Source organism: Panthera pardus, unplaced genomic scaffold, assembly GCF_024362965.1.
Source record: "Panthera pardus isolate Hobbes unplaced genomic scaffold, ASM2436296v1 HiC_scaffold_25, whole genome shotgun sequence".
In the NCBI taxonomy this organism is placed as follows: Eukaryota; Metazoa; Chordata; class Mammalia; order Carnivora; family Felidae; genus Panthera; species Panthera pardus.
In genome coordinates, this window is record NW_026526821.1 from 12053471 (window position 1) to 12066534 (window position 13064).

Sequence of the window (13064 nt, forward strand, 5' to 3'; positions counted from 1 at the left end):
CCTTCAGAGGCTCCAGCCTTTGTGAGGGCAGGATCATTTTTGCTCTCCACTGTGGCCCCAACACCCAGCAACACACGTCTGGCATAGAGTTGACTTCCGTTAAATATCCGTTCACGGAGTGATTGAAGGACTAAATGGACAAAGGAGACAAGTGATCAGTTAGTGCTAAGTCATTCGACAAGTGTTCTGTAAATAAGCTTGAGACCTACTCTATTGTATCCTCGTGAGGATTAAAAATGTGAAGCGTGTACAATACCTGCCCGAAGCCTGCCGTACCACTGACTAAGGATTGCTCGTAGCACCATTTTATATTGTCATGATTTCGGTTTCCTGCAGATGTTCTTGTGGCTTCCTGCTGGAATGAGGCTCTGGTAGGATGCTCCTCCGGGCCCTGCAGAGCCCCACCCAACAGCTGGGTCCTGTGCTCTGGCAGGCAGCCTCAGCCTTTCCCCAGAGGCAGGACTCGGTCTCGTCCCGAGGAAACAAATTCCTGGCTGCTGGCACAGCTTCTGCAACTTGGCTCCCATCTCTCTGTGGATTGTCTCCTTCAGGTACAGAGCATCACGGGCACATTACGTGGGGTTGGGCCAGTCCATGGTGACCCCTCTCTTTGGAACAGGTGTGGACGCCCTAGGGAGTCATGCTTACAAATGCACAACCCTACCCTCCAGCCGGAGTTGACTGGATAAAGACGGGGACCTGATTAACTGAGCCAACTGGATCCTCTCTCCTGAGATTTTGGGGTTATGATCTAGTGATTTTCGTGAGCTGTTGCTTACGGGATGGGTGCACCCTCAGGTGCTGTGAGGCAGCCATAGTTGGTCATGGGCTTGGGGAAGGAGAGAGAGAGGGAGGAGAAGCAGAGAGCAGAGATGAAGGAATCTGTGGGCAGAGTGGTAAAGGAACACAGAATACAGATGCCACAATTCCAGGTGACTTTTCAGACGCCAGTTCCAGAAATGTCTGAAGCCACTGCACTTCCTCCCCTGTGTTTGGCATGATAACAGCGGTTCTCACATAAAGACAGCTGGGTGGTAGAGCGGATACCTACTGTCTCTGCTTTTCAGGCGTCCTGCCTCCTGAGCTCAGGGCCTGGCCACTGGGCTAGGGCCCTCCCCGAGAGCTGTCTCTGTGCCTGAGACTCGCCCTGGGAATCCCCACGCCTGTGGCCCGTCAGCCTGGCTACAGCAGAGGCCGGTCCAGCGTGAGAGACTGCAGTGTCTCCTCAGATGGCCTCACAGGGCACTTTGCCAGGCCCTTTTTTCCTCTGGAGCCCGGCCTGGCTCACACAGGCCGCTCTGTGAGGCCGTGGGCAGGAGGCCTCTGTTGCCAGCAGAGTTCAGTTACCCCAGTGACATTCAATTGTTCCTAAGAGAAGAGGCCTGCTTTCGGCAGCTCCCAGACCTGGATTCCAGGAAGCTCTGCCTGACTCCTTTCCTGTTTGTTTCCAATCAGCCAGTCGGCCTGTATCACCGGATTGCATAAGTCTGCCGGCTGCTAGCACTGTCTCTGTCTTGCTGTTGTCTCCATACCGCTCGGAGCTCACACCAGCCTGGGAGGAAGACACAGGGCATATCAGCAGGAGTTTGCTGCTGCCCAGACAGACCCAAATAGCAGCGTGGCCCCGCCAGGTTTCCAGTTTCCAGGGATGTGTGACTGACCCTAGAATGAGGATCCCAGGGTCTCATCCCAGAAAAGAGATCCCTAGGGTGACAGTTCACCCTGGTGGGAAGGACCCGTGGCTGTGTGGACACTGGCACAACCTCCCTACCCTTTGCAGAGTAGTTTGCAGGGGCTAGGAAAACTGAGACTGGATGTGCAACTCTGGAGGCAACTCCTTGAGCTCACATCCTGGCTCTGCCATTTACTGGCTGTGTGACTTTGGGAAAATTACTGAACCTCTCTGTGCCCAGTTTCTGCATCTGTACTGCAGAGAGAAGAACAAAACCTCCCTTATCAGACTGAAATAGGATTTGAATCATTTAATACAAGGAAAAGGTTCAGTACAATGCCTGGCATATAATAAAGGCTGAATAAGTACAAGCAGTTATTATTATAACAATAACTATTATTGTTAATTTTCAAAAGAGAAAGGTCACTTTTATGCCCAGGAAGATATGGATAGTAATATTCATTGCAGCGTGACTTTTAATAGTGACGGATTGAAAACCATCTAAATATCTCTCAGTAGGAAATGGCTGAACCGATTATGGCACATCCACACTATAGAATCCTGTGCAGCAGTTAAAAGAGAGTGAGGCAGAGCTGTGTGGCCTGATAGGAAAAACTTCTAAAATCTAGTGTTCAGCCAGAAAAACACAAAAAACAAAAACCAAGAAGCAGAAGGATACAAAAAGCCTGAAAACTTACGCAAAACACAAAAATGCAAAGCCGTCTATCGGTAACGTACATGTGCAAATGCACAGGAAACCCATCTTGAAGAGCAGTAGTCTGCTACAGCTGTCACTAGCCACGGGCAGCTATTTACATTTAAATGTAAAGTCATTAAAATTAACTAAAATTTAAAATTCAACTCCTCAGTGGTATCAGCCACCCTTCAAGGGCTCGGTAGCTTCATGTGGCCAGTGGCTAGCGGCTAGCATATTGGACGGTGCAGGTATAGAATATCTCCATCACTTTAGTACATTCTATCGGATGGTGCTGGTCTGGATGGGTTAAAAAAAAAAAAAAAAAAAAGCCAAACTGAGGGAAACTACTGCATATGCAATAACTAACTTGGAATAAAAAAAAAAAAGTCAAATTGATAATAGCAATTACCCTGACATGGAGAGAGGAAGGATTGAAGAATATCGTTTATTCTTTGAGCAGGTGTTTATTGAGCACTTACTCTGTGCCAGGCACTATCCTTACACTGGGACCTCAGCTGTGGATACAATGGACCCAACTCCCTGCCCTCTTGGGGGTTTTGTTCCAGCGGGTGGTAGGTCGTGGGAATGGGTGCTTTGGATAAAGATGCTAGCAGATGGCACAGGGTGATCATTAAAGACATTTTTCACACTTACCTGCATTTTTTTATTTTTATTTTTTAATGTTTGTTTAGTTTTGAGAGAGAGAGAGATACACACAAGGATTGCAAATGGGGGGAAGGGCAGAGAGAGAGGGAGACACAGAATCGGAAGCAGGCTCTGGGCTCCGAGCTGTCAGCACAGAGCCCGACACGGGGCTCGAACTCACAAACCGGGAGATCTTGACCTGAGCAGAAGTCGGATGCTTAACCACTGAGCCACCCAGGTGCCCCTCACCTGCATTTTTTTTTTTTTTTTTTTTTTTAATGAGGAGACTGCTTTACTTGTGTAATGAGAAATTTATAAAAGGAAACAAAAGTACCTCAGCCCTGGAGAGAGGAAACTTGTATTTCTGCCCCGGTTCTGTTCCTAACTCGTGCAGGAAGTGGCGGCTTAACCATTCTGTTCCTCCATTTCTTTACCTTAATGTGCATGAGACAAGGGCTCTGAGGCCCCGCCAGCCCCTCCACCGTGTGACTGAATGGCTCCATCAGTCTCTCCACCTGTCCAGAGACGCGTGGATTGCTGGATGGAGTTATTTGGGAGTGTTAGCAGGTAAAGAGTCTGCAGGAACCTGGTACAAGAATCAGAACAAACCCGGGGGAGAAGGGGGAGGAAGGGTCAGAGGGGAAGGAGGGACAGGGGGAGGTAAAGGAGGGAGGTAGGGAGACCTTCTGCAGTGAGTAGAGAATTGACTCTCCATCCAGCTTCCCCCGAGGGCAGCCTCAGTGTACCTGTTTAAATCAGTACAGAGTTCCTGAGAAATTCTGGTTACAGTCATGCAGACAGACGCTTTTTAATAATAGCTAATATTTACTGGGCACTCACTATGCTCTTGGCATCCTCTAATGTAGATTGACTCATTTAATCCTCAAAAGTCTGTGGGGGTCAATACAATTTATCAACCCCATTTTACAGATGAAAAAACCCGAAGTTCCAACGAACGAAACAACACCGGACTATTTGATGGGGGAGACTGGGCTTCAACCCAGAGGCCAGCCTCCAGAGCCCTTGGTCTTAACCACCGTGCTTCACACCTGCTTATAGTCAACTGGAACATAAAACAGAAGAAATAAAGGCTTTCGCTTGGTCGAAGGAGCTCACGCATGTGGTCTGGGTACATCGCCAATTAATTCTTTTTTTTTTTTTTTTTAATTTTTTTTTAACGTTTATTTATTTTTGAGACAGAGAGAGACAGAGCATGAACGGGGGAGGGGCAGAGAGAGAGGGAGGCACAGAATTGGAAACAGGCTCCAGGCTCCGAGCCGTCAGCCCAGAGCCCGATGTGGGGCTCGAACTCACGGACCGCGAGATCGTGACCTGAGCCGAAGTCGGACGCTTAACCGACTGAGCCACCCAGGCGCCCCAATTCTGATTGAGGGTGTCGCTTCTTGCTTCTGCTGTCACCAACCACTCTCCAGAAGTAAAGGAATCCTAAGCCAGCCGGTGTCCCTCAAAATACCCGTGGCTCCCACCTCATTCGAGTAAAAGCCTTACTATGATCCATAAGGCCTTCTGTGATCACCCTCCCTGATCAGATTACCTCTGATCTCTTTCCTCCAGCTCCCCCCAGCTCCACTCCAGCCACACTGACCTCCTCCCTGCTGCCCCGACTCACCACCTTGGTCCCTCCCCTGGGCTCTAGTGTGAGCTGTAAACTCTATCACAGAAGCTTCCTGGTGGAGGTGAAGTCTGAGTTGAGGCTGGCAGGTGTGTAGGTGTAGGTGTATGTGAGCCTAGGAGGGTGAGAAGGGTTTCAGAGAAAAGGTGTGTATGTGGGCAGGAGAGGTGGAGGGCGGGGAAGTGGGGTGGGGGGCGGTGGAGAAGGAAGGGCACACTGGGATTGGCCTTTCTCTCCCTCACTCAGTCTTTCGGACTGGCACTTTGCTCCTCCTGGCTTGCCATCTGGTTTGGCTACAGGTGGCCTTCAGTTTCACTTCCATCAATAACTCATTCAATAATTTTTTGTTTAATTATGTCTTTTTCAGGGCCCCTGGGTGGCTCATGTCATGATCTCGCGGTTTGTGAGTTCAAGCCCCGCATCAGGCTTTTTGCTGACAGCTCAGAGCCTGGAGCCTTCTTCAGATTCTGTGTCTCCCTCTCTCTCTCTGCCCCTCCCCTGCTCATGCTCTCTCTCTCTCTCTCAAAAATGAATAAACATTAAAAATATACATGTCTTTTTCTGTCTTGGGGTAAGTGTGTGTGTGTGTGTGTGCACTCTTAAGATCTTGTTGTTTTTTTAATTTTATTTTTAAGTGATCTCTACACCCAACATGAGGCTCAAACTCACAACCCTGAGATCAAGAGTTGCATGTTGCACCCACTGAGGCAGCCAGGTGCCCTAAGATCGCGTTCTCTTAAGAGCAGTTTCAGGCTTACAACAAAATTGAAAAGGAGGTACAGAGACTTCCCATATAGCCCCTGCCCCGTCTCATGCACAGCCTCTGCTATTAGGATGAATCTATACTGACCCATCATAGTCATTCACAGTCCCCGGTTTACCTTACAGTTAAGCATTCACTCTTGGTGTTATACATTCTATGGGTTTGGACAGATGTGAAATGGCGTATATCCATCGTTAACATACAGAGTATTCTCACTGCCCTAAAAATTCTCTGTGCTCTCTTCATCTCCCCCCCCTCTCCTCACCCCTGGCAACCACTCATCTTTATATTGTCTCCATACTCTTGCCTTTCCTGGAATGTCATATAATTGGAATCATACAGTATACAGCCTTTTCCGATTGGCTTTTTCACTTAGTAATTTGCACTGAAGGTTTCCACTCTGGAGCCGTATGACTAATGCATGACTAATGCTGCTATGAACATTTGTGTACAAGTTTTTGTGTGGACACATTTTTGGGTTTTTTTGTTTTGTTTTTTTTTAAGTGGGCAACCACACCCAGTGAGGACCCCAATGCGGGGCTTGAACTCATGACCCTGAAATCAGGACCTGAGCCAATATCAAGTGTCAGATGCTTAACCCGCTGAGCCACCTAGGCATTCCTGGATGTGTGTTTTCCATTCTTTTGTATATATACCTCCGGGTGAAATTGCTGGGTCATATGGTAACTATGTTTCACCATCTTGAGTAACTGCCACAATGTTTTCCAAAGCGGCAGCACCATTTTACATTCCCACCAGCTGCATGTAAGTGTTCCGATTTGCGGATGCCTTTTCATACCTGCTGGTTTTTTGAGACACACAACCGTATGAGCATCTAGGTAGAAGGAGGTGAGGAAAGGTGAACAGATGGGCTGGGAGGGAAAGGCTGGTACTTGATCATGCAAGGCTGGGAGGCCTCACAGTCAGGTGTTGGATTTTATTGTGATGTCAGGGGACAGCTCTGGGAGCCTTTTAAGTGGAGAAGAAACAAACTGATTTAGAGGTGTGTGTGTGTGTGTGTGTGTGTGTGTGTGTGTGTGTGTGTGTAATGTGTATTTTCATTGTTTTTACGTTTAATCCTTAAGTGGATGATAATTCATATGTCCCCCTCCCCCTGCAACAGGTAACTAGTGTTTTAATTTCTTATGTGTTCATTTGGAGTTACTTTTTTTTTAATGTTTATTTTTGAAAGAGAGACAGAGAGAGAGAGAGACAGAGCATGTCTAGGGGAGGGGCAGAGAGAGAGGCAAACACAGAATCCGAAGCAGGCTCCAGGCTCTGAGCCGTCAGCACAGAGCCTGACACGGGGCTCGAACCCACGAACCATGAGATCGTGACCTGAGCTGAAAGCGGACCCTTAACTGTTTGAGCCACCCAAGCGCCCCTGGAGTTTCTTTTTGCATGCATAAACAAATACAAACACACACGTGTTTGTTTTCCTACTGTTTTCATGCAAGGTACATACTGTCACAGTAGCTTTTCCACACAGCAATCAGTGTTACTTTAACACTTTTCCGTATCAATGTGTAGGGAACATCATTATTCTTTTTCCTATTATTGCATAATATTCTATGATTTGGTGGATCACAATTTATGCTACCAGTCTCCTCATAACAGACAATGGTTTTCCTTTTTTTTTTTTTTTTCTGTTATAACCCACACTTTCCATAAGTAATTCCATACAAATGTCATCTCACACATACATGGGATTATTTGCCAAACTCCCGGAAATAGAATTGTTGGATCAAAGAGGTCTACGCATTTTTAATTTTGATAAACTTTGCTGAACTGCCCTTCAGAAAGGTTGGGCCAGTTGATGCCCCACCGGGAATCATGGAGGTGCTCTATGGCCTCGAAGTCTTATCAAGCTTCTGGAACTTTCCCAGTGTGACAGATGGAGCATAGTGGCAATGGAGCCGTTTTTCATGTTTAATGGCCACTTGAGTTTCCTTCTTTATAAACTGTCTGTTTACACCCTTTGTTCATTTTTCTATCGGGCTGTTGTCCATTTTTCTTATCTGCCTCTAAGAGCTCTTCAGACATGAGGGAAAGTAACTCTTTGTGATATGAGCTGCAAGAATTTTTCTGCTGTTTGTCGTGTGTGTTTTGACTTTGTATAGGATGGGTTGTTTCTTTTCTCTCTTTATTACTTTGTTTTTGCCAGAAGTTTTTTTCTTTTAATGTAGTCAAGTGTATTAATCTTTTCCTTTACGGCTTCTGGACTTTAAATCATGGTTAGAAAGCCCTCTTTCATATTTTCTCATAGTATCTATGGTTTCGTTGTTTATATGTTTTACAGTTCAGTCCAATGTTATCCAACCATGTGTCTCATTCTGTAGCTTGCTGCTTTCTCACATTGATACACAGAGAAGCTCTAGTTTATTCGTTTTAACTGCTGCATAGCACGCCATCATGTCACTAGTAAAAGCATTATATTTTTAAAATTTATTTATTAATTTTGAGAGAGAGAGAGCACGCGAGTGGTGGGAGGGGCAGAGAGAGAGAGAGAGAGGGAGAGAGAGAGAATTCAAAGCAGGCTCCAAGCTGCCAGCATAGAGCCCGACGCGGGGCTCGAACTCATAAACTGTGAGATCGTCACCTGAGCCGAGTTGATGAAATCGGATGCTTAACCGACTGAGCCTCCCAGGCGCCCCTGTGAAACCGTATTTTATTAGCCTGTTCCCCTAATAATGAAATTCAGTTTGTCTGCAAATTTTGTACTCAATGCTGCAACGAACACCCTGTATGTATATCTCCTTGTGCTCACTTGCCAGAATTTCTTTGGAGCACATACCTAGAAGTAGAATTTCTGTCAATCCCTGGACGTAAAGCAGTGTCTGACTCTGGTTTTAATTTGCATTTCCCTGATTAATCTTGAGATGGAGCCTCTTTTCATATGTTTATGGCCCTTTGGGCTTTCTATTCTCGCAGAAATGCCTTTTCAAATCCTTTAGTGCTTTTTTTCATTGGGATGACTATCTTTTCTTTCTTATTAATCTACAAGAGTTCCTTATAGACTCTGGATTTAATTCCTTTGTTACATTGGTTGTATCTTCTCCTGGCTCGTCACTTGTTTTTCCCCTTTGTGAGGTCTTTTGCCATAGAGGAAATTTTGATGTACTCCAGTATATTAATCTTTTCCTTTATAGTTTGTGCATTTTGTGCCATTTTAGGGACTCTCTTTCTCTCCGAAGTCATAAAGATATTCTTCTATGTGTTCCTTTAATCATTTTGGAGTTTTCGAAGAAAAAAAACATTTTTTTTATAATCTAAAATGATGTCAAAGGAGACTGAGATGCTTTTATGTTCATTGAAATGGGGTATGGGTTAAGAAAACTGAGAAACAAAGCTATAACCTCTGCCATCCCGTGGCCTCTAGCTCAGGGCAATGTTACATTTGCTGTCACGTGGGTTGATTGATTATGGCTGGGCTCTGGGATGTTAAGACCCTAGACTCAGATTTTCCCTCACTGTCTTTGATCAACACTCTTCATTTCTGCCTGTGACTCTGGGGCTTACCTATGGCCACACATCCTTGCTCTGGCCCCCATTACCCTGCTCCAAGTAATGCTGCCAGCTCAGAGCCCTCTCCTGGGACTCGGGATGATGGAGGAGAAACAGAAACAGAGAGACCATGACAATATCTGATTCTTCCAGACACCTGCCACAACATAATGTCCTTGGCTAATTGGCTTTCCCTGTTGCTGACATGGGCGGCCTTTCCCCTAATCAGCAGTGATATTTGGGGCCCGGTCCATCTCTTGGGAGAGTCCCAGCCTTGGAATGTCAGTGTCCTGTTCAGGAACGAGGCCGGACAGGGGCAGCAGGTGGCTTGGAGAGTCCTCTGACCTCCCCACATGAACTTTCCAGCCCCTTCCAAGCCTAGGGCCATTTTAGGATCTTCCTGGGCTTCTGTCTTGAGTTTTTAAGGCCCACCCATATCCTATTAAGCATAAGAAAATGTACCCCCATGGCCCACTAGATACGTGAGATGTAATCACGTGAGTTCAGAGGCAGTTGATAAGTTGATTTACTATTTTGTAGACATTTTAATTAAACATCAATTAATTTCAACTTTTGGAGCTTCCTTTTTATATTCTGGAGTCAATATTGTGTTTTAGGTCTAACACATTTTTATGTGCACTTGAAACAATTGCAGACTCTGGCCTGTGGCCTCTGGCCTCTCGTGTCCTTTGGTAAAACTGCCCAGCCCCCAGCTTTCCTTCGTAAGACCAGATGTGCCCAGCCCACTAGAGCCCACAAAATCCCCGAGATTTTGCCAAGCACCCTCCTGTGTATTAAATCATGACCTGCTTCCAAATCATCTTATAGGTAACACCAAGGGATATTCGCAGAGATTCTTGGTCCTCTTGGTAGAGGACCAAATACTCCTCAAGGAGTATTTGCTGGACCCCCTTCACCTGTGTAAGATCTGGGAATGTGTTGTGCTCTCTCCTATGTATAGAATCGTAAGAGTTATTTGCAGAATACCATTTTGTTTACTGTCATGGCCTATATTCCCTGCCCCTCCTCTGTGTGAAAACAAGAACTCTTTACACAGGGGCGCCTGGGTGGCTCAGTCGGTGAAGTGTCCGACTCCTGATTTTGGCTCAGGTCACGATCTCACAGTTTGTGGGTCCGAGCCCCACGTGGGGATCCGCGCTGAAAGCATCAAGACCGCTTGACATTCTCTCCCTCCTTCTCTCTCTGGCCCTCCCCCTCTTGTTCTCTCTCTCTCTCTCTCTCTCTCAAAATAAATAAATTTAAAAAAAATTAAAAGAAGAAATACTCACAGAATGCTGTCCTATCTGTACCATCACTAACCGCAGGCAGAGTTTCCTATTGTTTAGGACCATGGAATCTTTATCGACCATAGGAATCTACCTAGAAAGCCTGTTCAGGGAATAAACACTCTCCTCCATGTAGAATTATTGTTTGCAGAGCCCTCTCAAGGATCGCTAACTATCTGCAAAGCACATTGGAAAATCAAGGAAGATCTACAGAGCCTTATTCTCTCTATGGAATTAAGTAATATTTGTAGTCTCCTCCTGGGTAGAAAATCATAAAATGCTTACAGAACACTCCCTGTATATGGAATTTGAGGGTGTTTGAACATCTTTTCCTTCCTGTTTATAAAATTATGAACTGTCTTTGAGGAACACCCTCAGGTCCACAGAATCATGGAATGCTTGCAAAGCCACTTGTTGTGGCTTGAATCTTATATTACTTATAGGATGCCTGTCTCTACAAAATCATCAAGTGTTTGCAGAGCCTCTTTGCTAATCATTATGGAATGTCTATAGAGCTTCCTTATCTGTATAGACTTAAGGAATGTTAGCTGAACCCCCTTCTTCTGTGTAGAATCCTGGAATGTTGACTGAGTGCCCTACGGTCTACAGTCATAGAATGTTACCACACTCCCCACTGTAAAACTTGAGATGTTTACACCCCCACTTACCTGTTGGAGAGAAGGAAGAGTCGCAAAGGGTCACGACCAGATCGTGGAGGGGTCTTAAAAGTCAAAGGAAGAGAGGCCATTTTCTATAAGTTATAGGGAGCCACTAAAGTTTTTTGATTAATACAGTGACATGATGAGAAGTATGTTCTAGGAAGCTTAACATAGTGAAGGAAGTAAATGGGATAAACTGGAAGGCAGTGGCTTAAACATAATTTCTTAAAGCAAAGCAAAAATCAAGGTACTGATTGATTTTACTAACTGCAGTAATCGACAGCGAATACTTCGATAAAATAAAGACTCATTCTCTAGAGCAGGAGTTAGCAAGCTACAACCCAAGGGCCAAATCTGGCCCACTGCCTGTCTCTGAAAGTAAAATTCAATTGGAACATAGCCACATTAGCTGTTGTACAATAGCAGAATTAAGTGGTTGTGACAGAGAATGTAAGGCCTGCAAAAACAAAAACATTTACTATCTGGCTCTTTACTAAAGAAGTTTGCTTATCTGTGCTCTAGTGGGAGAAGAAACACCCTGGAGTCTTTTTTAAATATTTGGATTTTTTGGGTGTTTTAAAGTTTTCTCACAGCAGACTCAGTTGAATTCATAAAGTTTCTTTCTTTCATTCATTCATCATTCATTCATTCAACCAATATTTACCCAAGATCTACATTATGCCAGGCCCTGATTTAGGTATTGGGGGTGCAAAGATGGAAAAGAGACAGCTCTTGCCCTCAAGGAAATGTGTAACTTGGCCATAACTGTCACATAATTTATAAGAAACTGGCTGTGTGAGGGGCACATGGGTGGATCGGTAGGTTGAGTGTCCTACTCTTGACTTTGTCTCAGGCCTGATCCCAGGGTTGTGGGATTGAACCCTGCGTCAGACTCCATGATCAGTGTGGAGCCTGCTTGAGATTCTCTCTCTCTCTCTCTCTCTCTCTCTCTCTCTCTCTCTCTCTCTCTCTCCCTCTCTCCCTGCTTCTGCCCCTCTTTCTGCTCATGCTCTTGAGCTCTGTCTCTAAAACAAAACAAAATAAAACAAAACAAAAAACCCACCTCTTTATTGATTAAAACAAAATTTTTTTTAATGTTTGTATATTTTTGAAAGAGAGAGAGACAGAATGTGAGCGGGGGAAGGGCAGAGAGAAAGGGAGACACAGAATCCGAAGCAGGCTCCGGGCTCTGAGCTGTCAGCACAGAACCCGACACGGGGCTCACACCCTCAAACCGTGAGATCATGACCTGAGCTGAAGTCAGATGCTTAACCCACTGAGCCACCCAGGCACCCCAAAAACCCACCTCTTTAAAAAAAAAAAAGGAAAGAAAGAAACCAGCTCTGTGACTTTGGTCACGTGCCTTAATCTTTTTAGATTTCAGTTTCTCTGCTAATGAGGATGATTGTACCTCCCTCAAGATGTTTTTGTAAGGTAACTGTGTATAAAGTGCTTAGAACAGTGCCGGACACCCAGTAAGTACTATTTAAGTGCTTCTTTAAATATGTACATACACTTGAACTTACATCCTTGTGCACATATCCACATATGAAGCACTGTGACTAGTGCTCTGCTAGAGGTGTCTACAGTCACCCTATGTAGGAGAGCTGTATGTCTGTGATATGCGTATGTTTCTGTATTCATGTTATACTTCAGTTAAAACAAAACAGGAAAACCTCAGCTAGTACAAAGTGGGGGTAAAATGATGGCCACCAGGGCTAAGTGGATTCAGGGCTCAAATTATGTCATCAGGACTCAATTTCTCCTTGTTGTTTACATCAGTCTCTTTGCATACACCAGCTTCATTCCCAGGTTTCGCATGCTGACAAAATGGCTGCCGTTGCTCCAGGCTTACAACGCTTCATATTAAAGTCTAGTGTGAAAGACATGGTTGGCTTCTCCAAAGGCACAAATTTAAATTTCTGGGAGTTGAGTCTCATTGGTTCTGACCAGTCCGCCCAACTCCAAACCAGTCACTATTACCAGAGGAATACAATGTTATGACTGACCAGGCTGGTTCACATAATAAGTCTGAAGGTAGAAATGGAGTCAGCAACCCCAAAGCACCAGGCAGAATGAAAGCAAGAGGTGAAGGCAATCGGAGCTGTTGCAGAAGGTGAATGAATGTTAAGTGACCATAGAAGGTCAATAAATGCCTGGTACCAGGACGACATCATCATCATCATCATCATCATCATCTTTTCC

The 13064-nt window shown here is 45.2% G+C and overlaps 1 long non-coding RNA gene across 1 annotated transcript; it reads left to right on the plus strand.

Moving 5' to 3' along the window:
• The first annotated feature begins 370 nt into the window (after window positions 1-370).
• LOC109272300 (uncharacterized) lies at window positions 371-4138 on the plus strand. The gene is made up of 3 exons (XR_002082398.2): window positions 371-551; window positions 3464-3581; window positions 3945-4138. It is a non-coding gene; the product is annotated as an uncharacterized LOC109272300 (long non-coding RNA).
• Window positions 4139-13064: the final 8926 nt, after the last annotated feature.